This window comes from Gymnodraco acuticeps, unplaced genomic scaffold (assembly GCF_902827175.1).
Source record: "Gymnodraco acuticeps unplaced genomic scaffold, fGymAcu1.1, whole genome shotgun sequence".
Lineage (NCBI taxonomy): Eukaryota > Metazoa > Chordata > Actinopteri > Perciformes > Bathydraconidae > Gymnodraco > Gymnodraco acuticeps.
Genome location: NW_022991705.1, coordinates 851,583 through 872,613, shown reverse-complemented (window position 1 = coordinate 872,613; position 21,031 = coordinate 851,583). Strand labels below are relative to the sequence as shown.

Genomic DNA, 21,031 nt, shown 5'->3' with positions numbered 1-21,031 from the left:
ATAATCGGTACGCCTGAAACTCATCCAGTGAGAAACGTTCCGCGGTGCAAAAATAAGTGCGATTAAAATGCGTTAATTTTTTTAACGCGTTAATTTTTGTGTAATTAATTAATCTTAATTAACGCGTTAAAGTCCCGGCCCTAATTGTATTATTAAGTAATATCATACATTAACCCCATTATAGCAGATGCCACATTGAATGGATGAACACATTTATGCATCAATAATTACAACAGAGTATTTCTAAATACAAGTTGTAAAAATACTTATATGTATTTAATATTAACCCTTTGGAGTCGACCGTCACGCCGGCGTGATCAGATCACATTACCTGTTCAAGCCGGTGCCGCATAAAAACAACAGTCCGGACAACATTGCCGTGTGTTTCTGTCGAAAGTACTGGCTTGAAACTATATCCCAGTCTTTGTTTCATGCAAAAATACCCAGTAAACACGGAGATACGATGATATAAAGTTAATACATTTCAAAAGTTAATACATTTCAGTATGAATAATGGAAGCACATATTTTAATATCTTCGCCGTATTTGATCATTTTACGAAACGGAAAATACTGGAAACTGTAGATCCTGCTCAACAGGATGTATATGTGTATTTCTGTCGAAAGTACTGGCTTGAAACTATATGCCAGTCTTTGCTTCATGCAAAAAGACCCAATAAACACGGACATATGATGATATAAAGTTAATACAGATATATTTCAGAAGTATGAATAATGGAAGCACATATTTTAATATCTTCGCCGTATTTGATCATTTTACGAAACGGAAAATACTGGAAACTGTAGATTCTGCTCAACAGGATGTATATGTGTATTTCTGTCAAAAGTACTGGCTTGAAACTATATCCCAGTCTTTGTTTCATGCAAAAATACCCAATAAACACGGACATATGATGATATAAAGTTAATACAGATATATTTCAGAAGTATGAATAATGGAAGCACATATTTTAATATCTTCACCATATTTGATCATTTTACGAAACGGAAAATACTGGAAACTGTAGATTCTGCTCAACAGGATGTATATGTGTATTTCTGTCGAAAGTACTGGCTTGAAACTATATGCCAGTCTTTGTTTCATGCAAAAAGACCAAATAAACACGGACATACGATGATATAAAGTTAATACAGATATATTTCAGAAGTATGAATAATGGAAGCATATATTTTAATATCTTCGCCGTATTTTATCATTTTACGAAACGGAAAATACTGGAAACTGTAGATTCTGCTCAACAGGATGTATTTACCAGGGAGGGGTGAGGTAATCAGGTAAACGGAGTGATACGAAACGAGACGAAAAGAGACGAAGAGGGACGGCGGGAGACTGCGATTGAAGTAAAGTGACAGACAAACATTGAGAATTTAGATATAGTTAGATAGATTTAGAGTTTTGAAGATTCAACTATGATGAAGAGAACTCTGAACGTGAGTCAAGCTTTAAGCTTGTTTTTTGACATGGAGGAGGAGGAATCTGTGATGTTGCCCTCTGTGTCGTATTGACAGAAACCGCTTTGAAGCGTGGCCCAGATAAAGACAGAAAAAACAGATTTTTGTACATAATGTGTATATATATATATTTGTATTATATTTATAATAACACTTTTGCCTTATCAGAATGAAATCCCATGCTACCTCAATCAAACTTTCACATTATCATAGTGACATCCCATGTATATATTTCCAGCTTTTAAATGGTTTCGTTGTGTATGTTTGTGTTACCTATGAAAAATAATATCATTTTCAAAATCTGTTTTTACGTTTTTTTTTTTTTTATTTTGGGTCCAAAATGTTAATATAGTAGAAGATCACTGCTCTAAACAAAGTCAAAAATCCTACATCCAAACGAAATAAATATAATTAATTATGATGAATACGTTAAGTCTTGTTCTTTTATTAAATGTTTGATATTTCCGGTGGAAATGGTGGACTATCGGACATTCAAAATGCAGCATATTTTCACTCTTACACACATATATTCTCCTTTTACATACATACATTTTCACTCTTACACACATATATATTTACACTCACACATTCATACATTTTGCTCTCATATTATCATATTTCAATGCACACATTAATATATTGTCACTCACACATTCATGCATTTTGTTCTCATATTCATATAATGTAATGCTCATATTTATACATTTTGCTCTCATGCGAAATCTACTAAAACAAAGTAGCCTACGTCATGGTAGTGGTCAGCTGTTAAACACAAAAGTGTATCTTAAGGGCTGTAAATATAATAAGCCTGTTGTCAATTTTAGACACAGGCTTATTATATTTACAGCCCTTAATAACATTCATTTTCTGGACTCAATGTGTGTCTTGGCCGTTTTCTTTGTTCCAAGCAAACGAGTGCTTTTTGTTTTGAAATCACTTCCGTGAGTTTCGCGGGCCTCCCCCCTCGCTCCACTGACCATTAGACCATTTAGTAAGGTCACAAGCAAAAGGGCAAAAACGCCTCTCAGACGCTCTTCCGTTTACTTTTTTAATAAAGAAAAACAAATGGTCCGTAGATACACGGACTCATATAGCCTATGTATGTATACTGTAAGGAGAATGTATGTGCGTGAGAGGACCAGTATGAATTACGGCATAGTAATATGCAAACACAAACCTACAGACTGGGGGATGGGAGATCACAGGAGTGGGTGGGGGGGGGGGGGGGGGGGGGGGAGAGCTGTGGAATGTGACCCTTGGGAGAATTCCTCCACACATTCCGATGGCCAATTCGTTTTAAACAAAGAGTTCGCAACAGGACAGCATAGGCAACATGGGGGGTGGGGGCTGGTGAACGGTCTGGTCAATGTTTGTAAACACAATCCCCAGGATGTGTCCTAATCAGGAGCCGGGTAAATGAGAGACTGAGGAGCCCCCGAAAAACAGATCCCGAAATAGCTCATCCTGGTTTCCGCAGCAGATAGGCCTGATAGGTATGGTGTCTGTTATGTCAGTTATTTTAAATAAAACGTTGAAAACTGAACTTGAAAATGGTTTCCTCTTTTTATTTTATTTATCATTTTCGGGGCAAAATTAATTTGCAGAAATGTAAAGTGATCTAACTAAGTTCTATTCATATTCTTGACGGGAAGAGCAGTGTAAATGGGCCATATGCATTTGAAAAGCAATATAAATCACACAGTTATTATACAATAGGCTATAAAAGCACCATCGATAACCATTACCTTTATCCAATTCAAACTTTGGACGGGAAAAAAGGAAGGTGTACATGGTTGGGCTATACTGTAGGCCCAGGGGCGGCGGGTGCTGTAGGCTAGGGAAGGCTAAGCCTTCCCAAATATTTGTGTAACTGCATCCTGGTAAAATAAAAATACAATGTCTTTGACATTAGTGCTGCTATGCAGCCACCTGCGCCCTGTACCACGAAGCCAGTTCAACAGACCCTGGATATGCTTGAGTTATCTTAACTAACCCTAACAAACGCGATCTCGCTAAACGGTCCTACGGCGCTGGTTATCAACTCGGTAAATCAAGCCAGGGTTTCTCTCTCCAGCTGAGAACGCGTTCATGAAAGGGGCGGGGTTAGCTACATTTGACCAATCACAAACAGGGACAAGTGTACTGACAGCGCAGTGTCATACTTCATTAATGAAAAGTAAACTAATATTAGACAAATATGAACTTTAAACATCCATGATGACTTAAACATATAATCCAGGATACAAGCCACATAGTTGCACCTGCAAGGAGAATACATAACAACTCGTTAAAAAAAAATAAACTACCGAGTGTTTGAAAGCGTACAACAGTTTTATGATATCACTGCCCCATCTAAAACACGAGGGGATCTGACTTTATTACATTTGAGTTGAGTGTTTCGTCAACTTAATGTGTTGCTTAAAATAATACGTCTGCATACAGTATATGTGACAATGTAACTAAGTGTTGCACGGCCAGATACGGCTCGAGAAGCTGACTCAGATAAGGAAATATTGTGAGATCGATGATCTGATTGATGTTGTGATGTCAGTGTGATATGAATGATAAGTGCGACACGTCGGCGTCTTCTCTGCATACGGCAGTTTAAACTGCATTTCCTTTTTCCTGTAATATGACTTGATAGATTTAAACTCCGCACACTGAGCTCTGATCGGTCAGCAGGCGGTGCTTTCACTGAGTTGATCTCTTTTCTATAGACGCCGGAGGCGGGCAGCGTAAGATGAAAAAAAAGAAGTTATTTAGCCTTCCCAAACCTGAGCCTCACGCGCCGCCTATGTGTAGGCCTACTGTATACATACAAAGGCCATTCAAGCTAGAGTTCTTCTGGAAATGTTCACATCAGGCACCTTCAAGTTAAACAATACTAAACAATTAACACAGTAGGCCTAAATTATGTGGATTAAACCACATTTATTTCGTTAAAAATAAACAAAATGTGATTTTGTTTGAAAGATTAAATGTCATCAAGTTAAACAATCAGGTGCACACTTTAATGTGCCGCCACCTCCGGACTCGGCTTGACTCGGTTTAAAGAATGCACAAATGTGTTTAATCGTTTATGTCAGATATGTACTAAGTAGCCTAAATACATTTGTTCCTGCTCAAGATTAGATTCAACTTTATTGTTATTGCACATATTGCAGGTACTGAGACAACGAAATGCAGTTTAGCTTCTAACCAGGTGCAACAAGCAGCGAAAAGTAATGTGCACAATACTACAGTAAACAATTAACACAGTAAATGATGTGGATTAAACCACATTTATTTCGTTAAAAAGAAATGAAATATGATTTTGTATGAATGATTAAATGTAGAGTGAATTGCCCTAATGTGGGACATTTTTGCATTTCAGACTTCGGGAATATATTGCGATATGAAGCCGATACAATAAATCAAAATCCAGTAGGCTACCAATCCGAAATCCCCAGTAATATTAGACACTAATAATACAGTAAACTATTAACACTGTACATATTATTGTTTGCCCGTGGGATTAGGATGATCGGTAGTGAGACCCGGGCTGCATTTTCCTCCGGTCGGATGTGATATAAAAACAAAGCGATTATTTTTGTTGTTGTAAACTCACGTGGATTAAATTTAGTGCATTCATTTCAACTCGCGAACATATGATACATTAAATGATCGTGAGGATGATGATTGAAAATCGTTTGTTTGAGCCTGGATGCATTTCCTGATCTAAAAACATAGCGATGGTTTTGTACTTACGCCAACGTGAATTAAACATTATTTTGTTAAATAAAAACATGGTGATGTTTAGTAAATGATTACATGTCTCTTATTTAGCACAGAATATGATCCTGTCCGTGACATATGGATCTTAACAAATATCCGCTATATCAGATACCTGTAGATCAGCTGTTTATTTCACATGAGTTCCAGTGTGGCAGCTTTTTAATCACGGCTCCCCCTGGTGGATCCATGATCCATTGCAGCTGGTTTCATTATAATTAAATGTATTTATCAAGGGGGCGTTTCAAGTCCTGCGGGGGGGTTTTCCTTTTCAGCAGGGGCCCACCCCGTGCCGATCACGGACCCGCACGGGTAGGCGTCTGAAATGGAGCGCTCCAGCTTTTTGCAACCCTGGTCTCCTCAGGCAGGTCTTTACGACCAGCAGTGATGCCTCTGAGGGTCTCGGGCGCAGGACGGGGCATAGGGTTTATACAAGTTCACAAAGATATCTTAACATACCAGCAATACAATTTTAAATGTATTCTTAAAGCAACATCATCTTATTTTCTTCTTACACCTACAGCGCACACCCTGAACAGTGTGCTTCTTGTTTACATTTTCCTCTGCACACTCAGATGCAGGACATAAAAACACTCTTTTGCTATTTATTTTCATTTTGCAGCACATTTATACAACCAGCATTTTGCTTTACATCTTTATATTATTTGTTTTTCTCAAGTCATTTCCTTTTGGTGAGATAACTAAAGTTTAGTTCGTTTTACCCTGTCTATGGACTGATTCATTATTAGTTGTTACAAAACATACACAAGACGGCGGGTAGACAAACCAATATAGACCCCCCATACAACCAATTTAGACAAACAAACATGAACTCTCAATAAACACCAGCGCGACAGCAAAGTTCATCCAGCTCAATTTAGTGAGGTTTCAGAGGTGGTAGGGAATTATATAGATGGGGTGCCTTGACTCGCGCGTCCACCCTTGTATACAAGTCCTAGATCGTGCCTGAAGACCGTCCAAAAGCGATAACTAGCTTATCCTCTTGCAACACCACTACTCTATTCTAGTGGCACTATGCCCCCCCGACCAGGAGAACATAGACTTTTTTCCGCTACCCTTTCTCTCCAAAAACAGCACAGTTAACTGTAGTCCTACACGACCAGCCTATAGCCATCGAGTTCATCACAACGATGAAACACAGTTTTGTTCTACCCTTGCTTGCCACTGCCTACCTGTGATCAATTAGCCTATAATTGTATGTATGCACCCCGGACCGGCACTAGTTCCTCCAGCAATGTAGGGAACGTTCCTCCAGCAAGGTAGGGAACTGTGGCGCATCGGGTGATGCACGCACCGGCCTTACCAGCATGTAGAAGAAGGTCAAAAACAACGAGTGCTTATAGACCATCTCGTTTTTAATAGAGACGGCGGTGGTGTGAGTTAAAGATATAGACAAAAAGCTGTGACTTTCTCCCTCTCAGCTGCACCCCTCCAGCCACCCAAACACGGGGGGATATTTACACACACACCCGCGTTTGCTGCTGGAGCCGTGCTCACAGAGGCGATGGGGGGAATATCCCTGGCTGCTTATTTTTAACTGCTGTGTTGGCCGCTGAAACCCCCAGAATTCGGCGATTCGTTCAATACAAATCTTTACATTGCTTTCATACAGAAGTTCCATTTTACTGATGGCTTTCTTTAAGGTTTCTCTAAACATGAGCTGTGCATGCTTGTATGGCAGTTTCGTCCCGAGCAGCATACACAGAGAAAATCAGCCAGGACAGAGTCCCCAGACACTGATCCCCTGGGTTTATTATCCCCAAATGTTCATTAACCAAAAAACGAAACACAACCGCTCAGTTTCACAGGTAATTTTAGGATACCGTCAATCACAAATTCTGGTAAGGCAATGTCCAAATGTGGATTTGAAATGACACTTACTTAAATCTGAAGATTTGTTGGTGTCAGGACTCAGAGAGACACGAGGAGAGTTGGAGCTTTGATGTCAAACACTGGTAGTTTATTACAAGTATCGGCCGGAGAATTCATATCACAAGTCACAGCAGCAAGAGGTTCTGACTGCACGGGTGGGTTGCCACATCAATTCTGCCCAGCCTCTCTCTCCTTTTAACTAGTTTAAGAGAGAGTTCTGAGAGTTGACCGGTCATAAAACTGAAATAACAGAGTCAGGGTTGGTTATAAACGTCAACAGGCGAAAAGGTTAAATATCTTAGGAGTAAAGACAGAATTATTCCCTAACACTAATAATTTTACCATATCCCTAAACATTGTCTTCACCCACTGTAACATCCAAACTCCAAATAACTCTTTCAGGAAACCATTTTCTTCTATACATTGAAATACTTACATGTTTCAAGCATCACATATTTCACACACCGTAAAAGAACGTCCCCATATATTCTCCAACTCTCACTGTTATTTAGAACATTAGTACGTTTTGTGACTGGATACATCTGTGCAATGTCGCCACAATCTGCTGGGGAATTGTGTTCATAGAGTTTGTACATACACAGCTGTCCTCGTGGGTTAGTAGCCTGTTTCTACTGCAATAACGTTTTACAATAATTGTGCTCAGATAGGTCACCAGTCGGTTGTCCATAGACTTAACAGGGGGTGTTTCTGGTACAGACTAAAACATGGATCCAGTGTATTTGGAGATTCCCCTAATTTGTAAATATCCCGATCACTTAAACCCATCTCATCATTTGGTACCAGATCTGCATATAGAATCATCTTGATTGCAACCGCCTCACCTTTAGGCCGCAAGGTGAACCTCGAAAAGTCCTTTAGAAAAGAAATCCCGTTCCACAGAAGTGGAACTACATAATCTTTAGTTCATAAAAAAGAACGAGTCATGCTTATCCACCAAAGAAAAGTTTGTCGCTAAAATTCCTGTCAATTCTTCTAGGCACGTAATTATTGGCTGAACTAGTCCCTTCAAAGCGGAATAATATCTTGGTCAAAAGTAGTGCCACGGTTTGTCACGTGATCGTGCTACACCAATTGGGTAGCTGCATATTGTCAACAGAAGTGAAAGATGGCCGCCTACATGGTTACGCTAAACCAGACCAAATGGATTCTAAACAGTGCTGTATGCTTGTTTTATGTCATGTTTTGTCATATGTCTTAATACATCACTAAGTCCGAGGTATTTGCGTTATATACGCGGTATTTGTGAGAGGTTTTACTATCTGGGAACAGAGTTGACCATCGAATCAACATTGGCTAGCGGCGTTTATCAGCCAACTCCAGCTACAACAACATTCCTGGACTACCATGTTCGCATCGCTAGGTTCATTGGCTGAGCTCGTGGATTATTCCATTAGACTGAGGACTTTTTGTCTGTCTGTCTGTTGTTATTGTTACCCTGTACACGTTAAATGCACTCTTACAATAAACATGACTTGATTTCATAGATAGCTGCGTCCAAGAAGGTTAACTTGTTACGTTAAGTAATTTAGATCAATAAAATGCAGTACTTATACCAATGACCATTGATTCATTTATTTACTCATTCATCATATAATAATTTGATGAATTGCATTATTATTATTATAGATTATTATTATAGATATATATATAGATTATTATTATATATATATAGATTATTATTATAGATATATATATAGATTATTATTATAGATATATATAGATTATTATTATAGATATATATAGATTATTATTATAGATATATATATATTATTATTATAGATATATATAATATATATATATATATATATTATATTATTATTATTATTATTGTAATATGATAATATTGTATTTGTAACTTCAAAATCAATGCCACCGTTGTAAGCTTGTCCTGTACGTATTCCATCTTGTATTGGTAAAATAATCAACCTTTTCGTGCTTCACAGACGTAATAAGCATGTAACAATGTTTGTGTGTTGATAATTTTGACTTTTTGAGACTTTCTGGTGCGTTTTCCTCGTCCCCGCTACTCGATGAAACCATGGCGGTCGCCATTTTTTCCAAATCTGTTTGTTGATACCGGTATATGCAGCTACCCAATTGGTGTAGCACGATCACGTGACGGACCGTGGCACTACTTTTGACCAAGATATTATTACGCTTTGAAGGGACTAGTTCAGCCAATAATTACGTGCCTAGAAGAATTGACAGGAATTTTAGCGGCAAACTTTTTTTTGGTGGATAAGCATGACTCGTTCTTTTTTATGAACTAAAGATTGTGTAGTTCCACTTCTGTGGAGCGGGATGAAACGATAACAGGGTTCACCTTATGGCCTACTTTGGGAACGAGTATTTTGAACTCCTCCTCTTGTTGCTCAGCTGATCCTTTGGCTCTGGAGATAAGTGAAAGTCTCTGAAACACAGCTGGAGTTTTGTTAGTGATGTGGGCATTTTCTATGAGTGAACGAATGGATCCATGTCTTTCATGATATTGTACTCCCCATCCAACCAGAAATGTATCGAGTGTAATGAACACAATCAACAATGCTATTCTGACTCTTATCCCTAGGGGACCCCACAATTGCTTTGGCTTTGTCCTTGACATAATCTCTATTTTATCCATGGTTGTGTCAGTTACAGAATTTAAATGATGAGTACACAAATAACGTATACAAAAATAGAAACAAAACGTTGGACTCTTTTTCAGGTGTAAAACAAAAAATAGGTTTTCACTTTAGTGTACAATCTATACAAATCTAAAGACAATTCGTCTTTTGAGCTGTTTCTATCTTAATCTTATTTCTATTTATTGTTTTGTTCCAGCTCTGCCAAATCAGTCCTAACTTCCAATAATTTTCTGGAAGTTGCCAGTGAAGGGTGACAATGTGTGAGGTGGTGCCAATTTGCTCCTTTTTTCTTTACCTTTAAACCGGAGCGCGTGTGAAGTTCATTACAACTTCTCACGGTTCCGACCACCGGGGATCAGCCCACTTTCTTTTGTGAACTTTCACCCTCACCCAATCACCTGGCCGAACAGGAGTCTCCTCTGGTGTCTCGTCTGGTATCTCTGCAGTTTTTCCTAGCCTGTGTAGACAAAACTTGAATAATATTACTCAGAGCTGGGATCAAGTGATGCAGCGAAACTAGGTAGACGCTAGCCCAGGGGCTCTCCATCCTAATTCAATTTAAAACCTTTAAAAACACCCGAACCCACTTTTAATTTGGTCGGACGAATGCAACATGCAGTGTCATTAGGGGCACAGCCCCACCTAGTGTCAGCAGAAAGTATTACAAATAATGATTACAAAAAAATGCAAAAAAATATCTATAAAATATATTTTAAGATCATGTTTAATCATCTGATTCATCTGTACATTGCTGTTTTAGTCTGTGTTCTTCTAATTAGTGTCTACAGTGTGTGCCTATTGAGCTGTTTAGAGCCATGTGGGACAAAACCCGATCATGCCCCTCCCTCTCACTGTCTAAGTGAACGGTGACTGTAAAAACTACACTGCGCATGCTCAGAGTATTGTCCTATTTAATGTGTGTGGCAAAAAATAATGACCATAGGGGCACTGAGCTGCCATCCCCACCATACGTCATCTCACATAATTCAGAGCTGATTGTAAGTACGTGTGCCGCGAAAAGCGTGGTGTGTGAAGAGAGGAGACGAGAGACGCGTCCTAAAACCAGGAAGTAAGCTGCGCATGGGTTCCCTCCACAAAAAAGCAATGATATTTTTCCATAGGATTTTAGAAAATAGCTCGAAATAAGATCTGTGGGAAACGTACCTGTTAGATAAATGCACGTTTTGTTCAGCCGGATAATATCCACATGTCTACCCTACTTTTATAATTTTCGAATCATAGACTTTTGAAACTACAAGAAGATAAGGAGGACTTTTGTCCAGAAGGATAGCATGGACTTCATCTTCAAGTCAAGGTAAGACCAGAATTGTATTGAAAATGGGAGTGGGTTTCAATACACTGGACAGGTGGCGCAGTGGTCTGTGCATTTGATCATCAGATCAAGGGGGCGTTGGGGAACTCCAGTTCGAAACCCGCTCCCGCCCCACTGCGTCAGGCCGTTGTGTCCTTGTGCAAGACACTTCACCCGAATTTGCTCCTGTGGGTATTGTCCACAGTAGATGACCATTACATGTGTGTAATGTGTATTTGTAAAGCGCTTTGAGAGTCATTGATAAAGCGTTATAATAAATATAAGGATTATTATTATTTATTAATACACATTTATCATACATCTTCCCTATTACCCTCCCCTTGTTATAATGAAGACAACAGTGCATGTGAAGGACTGTAATACACATGTATCAGACACGCTCCCCTTGCTATAATGAATAGAACAGTTTTTAAAATGTAAAAAACACTTTTTTTATTTTTTTTCAAAATGTCCTATTTACATTTTTATTTTTTCACACACAAAATCAATAGTTACACTGATTGTAACACCCCCAGGACCATCTCCTGCTTAGAATTCCCCAGATTATGGGAAATATCATGATTTTCTGTTAAAGCTGCTCAGCAATGGAACTCAATCCCACCTCCAATCAGAGACCAGACCACATTCACTTTATTTAAATCCCAACTCAAAACCTGGTTAGTGAGGAATCAGCAGTGCCAACACTGACCCAATCTTCTGCTCCTTACAACCCACCGTGTGTGTTTTAACATGTTCTTTTGTTTTGTTTTAATGTTCTGTATTTTAAACTGTTTTATTTAAGTATCCCAGTAATGACTGTTGCATGTTTTAAATGTATTGTATTTACTTGTTTAAAATGAAATGTGTTTTAGGTTGACTTTTAAAATCTGTCCAGGGACTACAGATGAAAAATAGCCTCTTGGCTAACTCTGGCACATTTACAGAAATGTTCATTAATGTGCACTGTCCCTGTTAAATAAATGAATAAATACATAAATGTTTTTTCACTTCAGTCAACATATTCATGTGTATGCTGTTTTTGACACAAAGATGCATTACATCTACAAACAGAGCACATGATACACTTTTGGTGTGTGTTTCATTTATTCGGTAATGTTACAGAATGTTTCGGAAAATGAAGATTCCAGGACCACTTTAAATGTTTCGTTTACAATACTATTACTATATATGAAAGCAAAAATAAACACATTTTCATTTGTTATGGTTGTTTAATTGAAAACACAACATTCAACACATTTTCAGAAAAACATATTACATTCTACCAAGTTAATGTCGTAGTGCATACAAGGTAATAGACTTAACGATTTGCACTGCTGCTTCTCTCCGCGTTTCATTTACAGTGATCGGTTTATCGTTCAATTCACATTGCCCAAGTAGATGTTTAGGGGTCTCTTGGAAGTAAACGAATGCATTTTTTATATCAGATAAGTGCATTAACATCACTTGCAAATTCTCTATCCTTTCACCTGCAACGATTATAATCTGCTTTGCTTCTTCTTCGGTTTCACCATTATTAGCTCTGAATGTAATCCTTTCTAGGGCTTCTTGTGCTTCTTGTGGTTTGTTGAATACCTGGCATAGGATTTGTTTAGCTGTAAGGACAGGTACCATATAATTGTCTTCAAAAGCTTTGTCTATGTCGTCACACGTTTTGGCATATCCTTCGATGTAATGACAACCGCTACTAGAATAGAGATCCTCCAACAGTCTTTTAATACATGCTCTGGCACTGTCGCCAATTTGGGCAATTTCATAGTATCGTGCTTTTTCTTTCATTATATTGAAGCAAAGCTCTGCCATTGCTTTTGGTATTTGTTCAACACATTCGCAGCAGTCGGTTAGCGGTAGATGATCTATAAGATTATTATGATCCGGTAATGGCTCTACAACACTGTTTTCAATCGTCCTCATCATCACACTTATTAAAAGGGTATTGACTACATTCTGATCAATATATACAGAGCGTTTTGCATAGTAGTTCCCCATTTTAATTTTATTGAAAAAGTCAATGTATGGAAAAAAAAAAAATCCCTGGCTTCAATCAACCGCTGGTTATTAGTCTTCTTCTTCTCCATCCAACTCGGCATGGATCTTTTCAAGTCTCTCCTTGAGGCGTCTGCAGTTTTTGAGATTGTGCAGAAAAGCCTCCGAAGCGCCTTGGATCCTCCATTCATCCGTGTAAATGTCTTTATCATTAAGAGTCTGGTCAATCTCAGTAATGAAGTCGGCGAGCCAAGGTCTTTTCATTAACGCGTTGTAATTGTTTCTGAAGAAAAAATCGGGCATGTCATTCAGACAATCGTGTTGCCTCTGGCCGGGGTGACTGACTCGGCATCCGTTGCAGATTTCTTCTCTATACCGATGCATCACCCTCTCCACAATATCAACCAACACCGATTTCACTGTGTCCATAAACAGAGACGTCTTAGCCCAAGGAACAACATCAGCAGCAGTAGTACTTTAAGATTCGGGTGTCCAAAATGGGGGTGATGATGGTAGTCCGCTGCGAGGGGGACCCAAGTTCCCATCGGCAAAAACACGTGGGTTTGCTGTCCTGGCTCCAAGATGGTGGAATGAGCTCCCCATTGACATCAGGACGGCAGATAGCTTGCACATCTTCCGGCGCAAACTGAAAACTCATCTCTTTCGACTCCACTTTGAGCGTTAGAACTATTAACGAAGCACTTTTATACTAATAAAGGACTGGCTTACCTAAAGCCAGTTGAGTAGCACTTGAAATGTTTGGCTCTATGAAACCTGATGTACTTACATGATTCTGTTTTCTTCAAGGTTGTGTCTTCCTGGTCGAATGTACTTATTGTAAGTCGCTTTGGACAAAAGCGTCAGCTAAATGCACTGTAATGTAATCAGGAGTTTGTTCCTGGCTGCAACTCGCGGGGGGAGACTTGGTTTTTCTCAGATCCATGGCTAGTTTTCAACGGTCGTCTTAGTGGGGTCCTTCGTTTTAGATGATTTGCTGAGTGGAGGGTGGGACTTATTGCGTTGAATGGGGGGAGTCATCTGTAGAATTGAGAGTTTTTAAAAAGTTCTTTAAGCTTTGTAGCTTTTTCATCAATCATTTCCAACCAAGCAGCAAGAGGTCAAATTTAAGAATAAGTAATAGTTTGTCATGATTTTACGGAAAAAGTCAAAAGTATAATTTGTCAGAAAAAAAAATATGGAAAAGTCATTGTGTACAAATTAGGGCTGTCAAGTTAACTCGTTAACGCAAAAAAAGATTAACGCCACTAATTATTTTAACGCGATTAACGCATGTGTATTTTTTGTCCAATGCCGCCCCGTAGTTTCAGAGCGCATCGAGTTTAAAATACCATCTACAAGCTGATGCTGACAGCCCGCTCCTGCCGCCCGCTTGCGGCAGACCACACTTCCACGCTCACCGGCAGGCAGCATCGGGAGGACCGGAAGGGTGTGTTTATGTGTGGCCCGAGCGAGCGAGAGAGAGACCTTACGTGTATTGTTGTTGTTAGCATCTGGTGCTAGTTAGCTGCGCTAACGGATATAAGGAGCTGTTTAAATGAAAACAGAGGAGCAACATTTCGCCGACAACTGCGCCGAGCACTTGACATTATGCAGTTAGCCAGACAGTGGGACATTACGAAAAGTCAGCACACTCAGCACGGATAGTGCGCGCAACATGATTGCAGCGTCCAGGCAGCTCCCGTTCGAGCATATGCCTTGAGTTGCACATAGCTCCAACGATCCAACACACACACACATACACACACACACTTTGTATTGTATTATTGAATGAGAGAGGTTTCAGGTTGAATTGAGGCGAATATTTGTAATGTTCAGAGGTTGTTGTGTTTAATATTCATGAGAATATTTGTCATTGTTCAAATGATAATAAACATTTGCATAAAGCATATTTGTCCACTCATATGTTGATAAGAGTATTAAAAACTTGAAAAATATCCCTCTAAGGTACATTTAGAACAGATAAAAAATGTGCGATTAATTTGCGATTAATCGCGATTAACTATGGACAATCATGCGATTAATCGCGATTAAATATTTTAATTGACTGACAGCCCTAGTACAAATAGTATGTTGAAAATCAAAAAAAATAAACTCAATTCATTACAAATTAATGAATATTTTACCCAGTTATAAAGTTTTGCACCATTAAAGAAAACTCCATTCCTTACAAAGTACTTCATACCCTTTGTTAAGTGTTGCATACATCAAAGTGTATCTAAAAGTATCTTGGTAGCAGAAAATAACTAAAATATGTAAGGTTATCAGAAAAAACTCTACATTGTTTAACTGAACAAGTGTTTAAAAAACGGCCATTAAAAGAAACCGAATTCCTTACAAAGTACTTCATATTCTACCAGTTAAGTGTTGCATACATCAAAGTATGTCTACACTGAAAAAAGTGCAACGACTGTGTCATTTAATCAAAGTAATTTTTTTAATTGGTTTAAATCATGGTTTCCGTTTTTGACATGATTTTTTCCGTTTGCCCAGAAGCAAAACACACCCCCCCTGAAATGACTTAAAAACAATATTCAACCTAAATCGTTATTTTTACTTCCAAGCATGTCACATGACCACGTGACGTACAAAGCAAGGTGACTTCAAGATTTGCTGCAGCCGCCATTACACCGCTACCCCACTGTCTGTGAGAGTGTCTGACCCAAAAACACTTTTAAATAAGGTAAGGATTTGAAATGGTTGCTTTTTTAGTTTTAAACTATGTTTAAATGTTTATCCATTTAGTGTTGTTAAACAACTAATTTACCATCTGTCTTTGTATTTGGCTATGTGTTAGCTAGCAACGTTTAACCACGTGTAACCATTTTTTAAGGATGGCTTAACCCAGAGCTGCCAAGTCTCACCCTTTGAGAGTGAGAGTCACGCAATTTAACCTCTTCACACGCCTCACGCCACACTTGCCATTTCACACGCTTTTTTCCCCCTCTCACTACTTTATAATTATTTTTGTATTTAATGATATATTACCATAACTTGTGGCTTGAGGCTTGCCGTAGTTCGAGTCAGGGACAGGGTGAGCCCGCCCTATTCTGCCCCCGATTGGCTGACCGAGATATGTGATCCAATCACCAATCATCAGCCCTCGAGCTAAATCTAACCAACCCAACGAAAGGCACCACGTATACAAACCAATCAGAGGCAGCTTAGGGCGGGTCATTGCGTCTCTATCCTATGAAGAACAACCTAACTCTATGGCGGAGAAATAGAAAAGTAAACGTGAAACGTCTGTGTCAGCGCCTCAATAATGCCGTGACTGACATTTTCATCTGAAGCGGGAGGTCAAACGGTCGGTAACCACATTATTTTTACAAATATTTTTATTTTTATGAAGTCAACGGTGGGTCTGACTACGTGAGACTTAACGTTACACAGGCTGCTGGTGAGCAGTGTGGCAGGTTGCTGCGGTGGGTTTAACAACAAACAACCGTGACTAATAACAGTGTTAGTTAAATCATCACGTATTTGTGTGTGTGAGCTAATGGATACTTACTATGAGCTAAGGGAATTTACAGTACTGTACCTGTGCTGTTTGCATTTCTGTCTAATAAAATATTCAATCAATCAAACAGTTACATGTAGCTATCTTTTGATCCAGAGGATCTGACTGTGGATGTGGGATACTGGTTTAAAGGAAGCACCAATCGTAAAGGTTACCTGACAGGTATGTGCAGTCCAAATGAAATTCAGAAGAGTTAAATTAAATTGAAATTAAGATGTTCCATTCTTGTCATAGAATTCTGTGAGCTCCATGGAAGCGAGTATTTGGAAATACTTATGCACGTTTCCATTCGATGGAGAGGTGTTTGACTCGTACCCTGCAGCAGTATGATCCACTGGCCAGCTACTTCAAGTCATCAGGTAGTCATCATATTTCAATGATCCAAATGAACGAACGATTATTATAACAGACTGAAAAGTAAATGTATGTAGTATGCACAACCTGTGTTTTTTTTATTCACAGATGAGAAACAACCAAGGTTCAGGAGGCTGTTCGAAGCATTCTCTAACCCAGTGGTTCCCAACCTGGGGGGCGCGCCAAAGATCGCAGGGGGGGCGCCAGGCCTCAGATGATTTGAGGCCAAATATCATTTTTTTTTTTTTACATATAATTGTAACGCAATACATGATCGTCACTAACAGCCTTGTCTCTACATTACAATAAAATATAAAAAATAATTGATTAATTCATTTTAATAAAAATTCAAGTTAGTAGCTATTAAAGGCATAAAAAGACAGAAATGTATAATTTTTTCTTTAATAGAAATGTTTCTTCTGCCCGTAAAGTGTCCAAACCAGGCTTGTCTGGATAAGCGCATTTTTAAAACATAGTCATTGTCCATGCCGGTTTCAGTTGGATTATTTGTCACAGTTGCTCCGATCAGATCGGTCTCCTCCATTTTGTAGATTATTTACGACTTTTGAATCCACATAAACACATCGGCAAAATCCGGCTTACTTTGAGCATGTGTTTTAAACAGTTTAATCCCTTTGTGAATTGTTTCCGCTTGCGCCATCCTTTAATTTCTTCATTCAGCGGGAATCCAACTGAATTAATCCTGAGTCCAATAACCATCAAAGTCACTCCAATAGTGCTTCTTAATTACGCTTTCATCCTCCTTTAACAAAATACTTCACATTCATCCAGTTTGTGACAGTAGTTGTAGCATTTTTGAGACTTTGAAATTTGAATTACCGCTGCTGCTGCTGTGTGGTGTGTGTGTGTGTGTGTGTGTGTGTGTGTGTGTGTGTGTGTGTGTGTGTGTGTGTGTGTGTGTGTGTGTGTGTGTGTGTGTGTGTGTGTGTGTGTGTGTGTGTGTGTGTGTGTGTGTGTGTGTGTGTGTGTGTGTGTGTGTGTGTGTGTGTGTGTGTGTGGGGGGGGGGGGCGCAACTTCCAACAGGAGTCATTTGGGGGGGCTCTTGGGAAAAAAGGTTGGGAACCACTGCTCTAACCCAATGACAGAGGTGTACCTCCTCTTCTATCAAGCAACGTTGCCAGTCTTCTCCACCTTCAACCTCCTCCTCCATCTTCCTTCTACATGATGAGGTAAATTGGGAAGGTTGGGATACAGTATGGTAGTAATACAGTATGCTAGTAATAATGTACTATGTTTGTTCCTTTTTTCATTAGCACTCTACTTTTAGGTTAAATGTAATTTTGAAAATCTTTTCTGAAATACAAATTTGTAGATACGGAGTTTCATCCGCAAGTTGCTCTCGAAGTTTCTGAAGACCGCAGCATTGCAGCACCGGGAATTGTATGAAATCCTCTATAAGGACCCATCAAACCAACTGCCAGGTAATCCTCCAAGTTTCACATCAGCAGATGCACATACACTATCCACTTACTGATCTCACTCACATAATACTGTTTGTGTTTGTTAGAGGGCTGCTTGTGCAGACAAGTTATGAGTTTGATAATGTCATTTCATCTCATCACACACATAGTACCACAATGGAAACAAGTCCACAGGACTTTTTTATGTTATCCTTTTAGCCAGTGGCGGCTAGTGTAAAATATTTTTGGTGGGGCTATGGAAATGGTGACAACCATACTAGGGGGGTCCGGGGCGATGCTCCCCCGGAAGAACATTTTGAGAAATGACCCCTGAAATTATGACTTCTGGTGATGTTAGAGGGGGGGGGAAGGACAAATTGAGGCTTACAAATATGAGATAATCCCTAATCTTCAGTGTGGTTAGTGTAGTGGAAATTTGTATTCTATTCCTTATATGTTTAAACCAAATGCTTCTCATTTGTTTAGATGTGCTGTTTGCCTCTATCTTCTCTACTTCAAGGCCACAGAGCTGTTTTGGCTACTGAGTTGACTCACACAAAGTCACACGAGAACTTCTACAGCTCAAGGCCAGGTGTCTAATAACAATGTGACCGTGTGAAGATTTCTTACCTTCCCACCATTTTCCTCCCTTTATAAGCTTTGCTATCATATTGAACTGCGCACACTCGCGCAGACCATCCTATACTCTGTGAGACCTGTGTCTATATTTTATTGTATCTGATGTTTGTTCGAATAAACATCACCAGAAAGACAACTCTGTCTGGTTCACCATTTATTTGTTTTCTGACTTGTACTCTACAGTATTGGGGTTTTTAGATTTCCATAACAATTGGCGCTGCGAGCAGGGTCTCTGCAAGTTCGATTGGGAACACCTACGAACGCTGGTTGGTCGCTACAGGATCCTCGGATTCCCTCTACCCCGCGACAAAAACAGTACGGGATGAGAGGACCAGCGGCGGGGGTGGAACTGATTGACTTCACGAGACCAAACGGACTTAGAAAGGCTTTCCAATACTGGGTGAGATGTACAATGTCTAAATTGTTTAAAGTTAAACGTAATTAAAACTCCATGACGTTTATGAAAGGGGCTGCTCGAAGAGGGTTTATCCCGTCGTAGATAGTGGGTTTAAGATTAGTTTTTACGTGATTTGTACTGTGAAACAAACATCACATAGGGTTTATCCCGTCGTAGAAAGTGGGTTTACGATTAGTTTTTGTGTGATTTGTACTGTGAAACAAACATCACATAGGGTTTATCCCGTCGTAGAAAGTGGGTTTACGATTAGTTTTTTGTGTGATTTGTACTGTGAAACTAACATCACATAGGGTTTATCCCGTCGTAGAAGTGGGTTTACGATTAGTTTTTGCACGATTTGTACTGTGAAACAAATGAGGTGATTTTGTCATGGGAGCAAGGCAAAGTAGGGGGCTTGTACACCCTCCTGAGGGCCCGATTGTAGACGTCATGAGAGTAAAATATGGTGAGGACAGTCTGTCTAAATTAAATATATGGACGGAAATGTTCGGATTTCCTAAGGGAGGTTCTTTGAGTAAATTAAAAATCAAAAACCTAAGAGATAAATTACAAGAGTGTGAAGATGGAATAAAAAAGAAGAGCAGAATTAAAGGGAAAGACTTAGAAAAACTGGACAGTCACAGAAAGTGTTTGAAATACTGGGAAGATGAAGCAGAGTGCCGTGAAAGAAGGCAATTGGCTGCGGCAAAAAGAAAATATTAAGGTTGAAGATGAATGTGAAGAAAAGAAGGAAAATAAATTATTTCCAAAACCATGTAAACCCCAGACATCTCTGTGTTCTTCCATTGCAGGCCTGAATGACCTCTCCTCGACTGGGTATCCTTTCCCTCCCCCGGGGTACAACCCTGGCAATCCGGCTGGCCCACCTCAACCACCTCCACCGCCACTACAAGCCCCAGCCATGCAGTCAACTCCAAGCTCGCCACCCCCATCAGCCCCAAGTAGATGGGGACAACAGCGGGATAAACAAACCCAAGCCCAAGCAGGTGTTTGGGCAACACACCTCAGTAATGCCTTTCTCAACGGACTCACAGACACAGCGCAAGCTACGCAGAATGCTGGCCAGTCACAATACCGAGGGAGAGGCAGAAGAGGTTTTCCGAGGCAGAAGACGAGAAGCAAGACCTTCATTTGAGAAAGATGTTTCAAGTGTGGCAGTGTTGAACATTGTATTATGGGACTGCTCACAGAACACTGGCGAGTGGAGGCAGAGAGGGGGACAGCAAGGACGTCATTCACAATCAGACTGACCTACACCAGATGGGGAGGAGGGGACCCGATCGAGCGAGATGGAAATTCAGCCAGCATCATCGAACCAGGGAAGTGAATACACACACACACATCGAAAACATTGAAAATTGGAAAATGTAGAAGACATGCCTGTGGTTAAAGAGGGTACATATTTGAAATATAACAGTGAAACAGCATTTGAGAAATGTCCCACACTAACTTTAGCTATCATAGGTGTTGATGTTCTATAGTAAAAAGGGCAGATTTGCCTGATTGCAATTTAGTGGTAGATGTATGCACTCAATAGGAGCGGCTGGGGTAACAGTAAAGGAG

The 21,031-nt window shown here is 39.6% G+C and overlaps 1 long non-coding RNA gene across 1 annotated transcript; it reads left to right on the top strand.

The window, feature by feature from the left end:
- The first annotated feature begins 16,345 nt into the window (after positions 1-16,345).
- LOC117534617 lies at positions 16,346-16,927 on the top strand. The gene is made up of 3 exons (XR_004567272.1): positions 16,346-16,422; positions 16,732-16,797; positions 16,870-16,927. It is a non-coding gene; the product is annotated as an uncharacterized LOC117534617 (long non-coding RNA).
- The last annotated feature ends 4,104 nt before the right edge of the window (positions 16,928-21,031 follow it).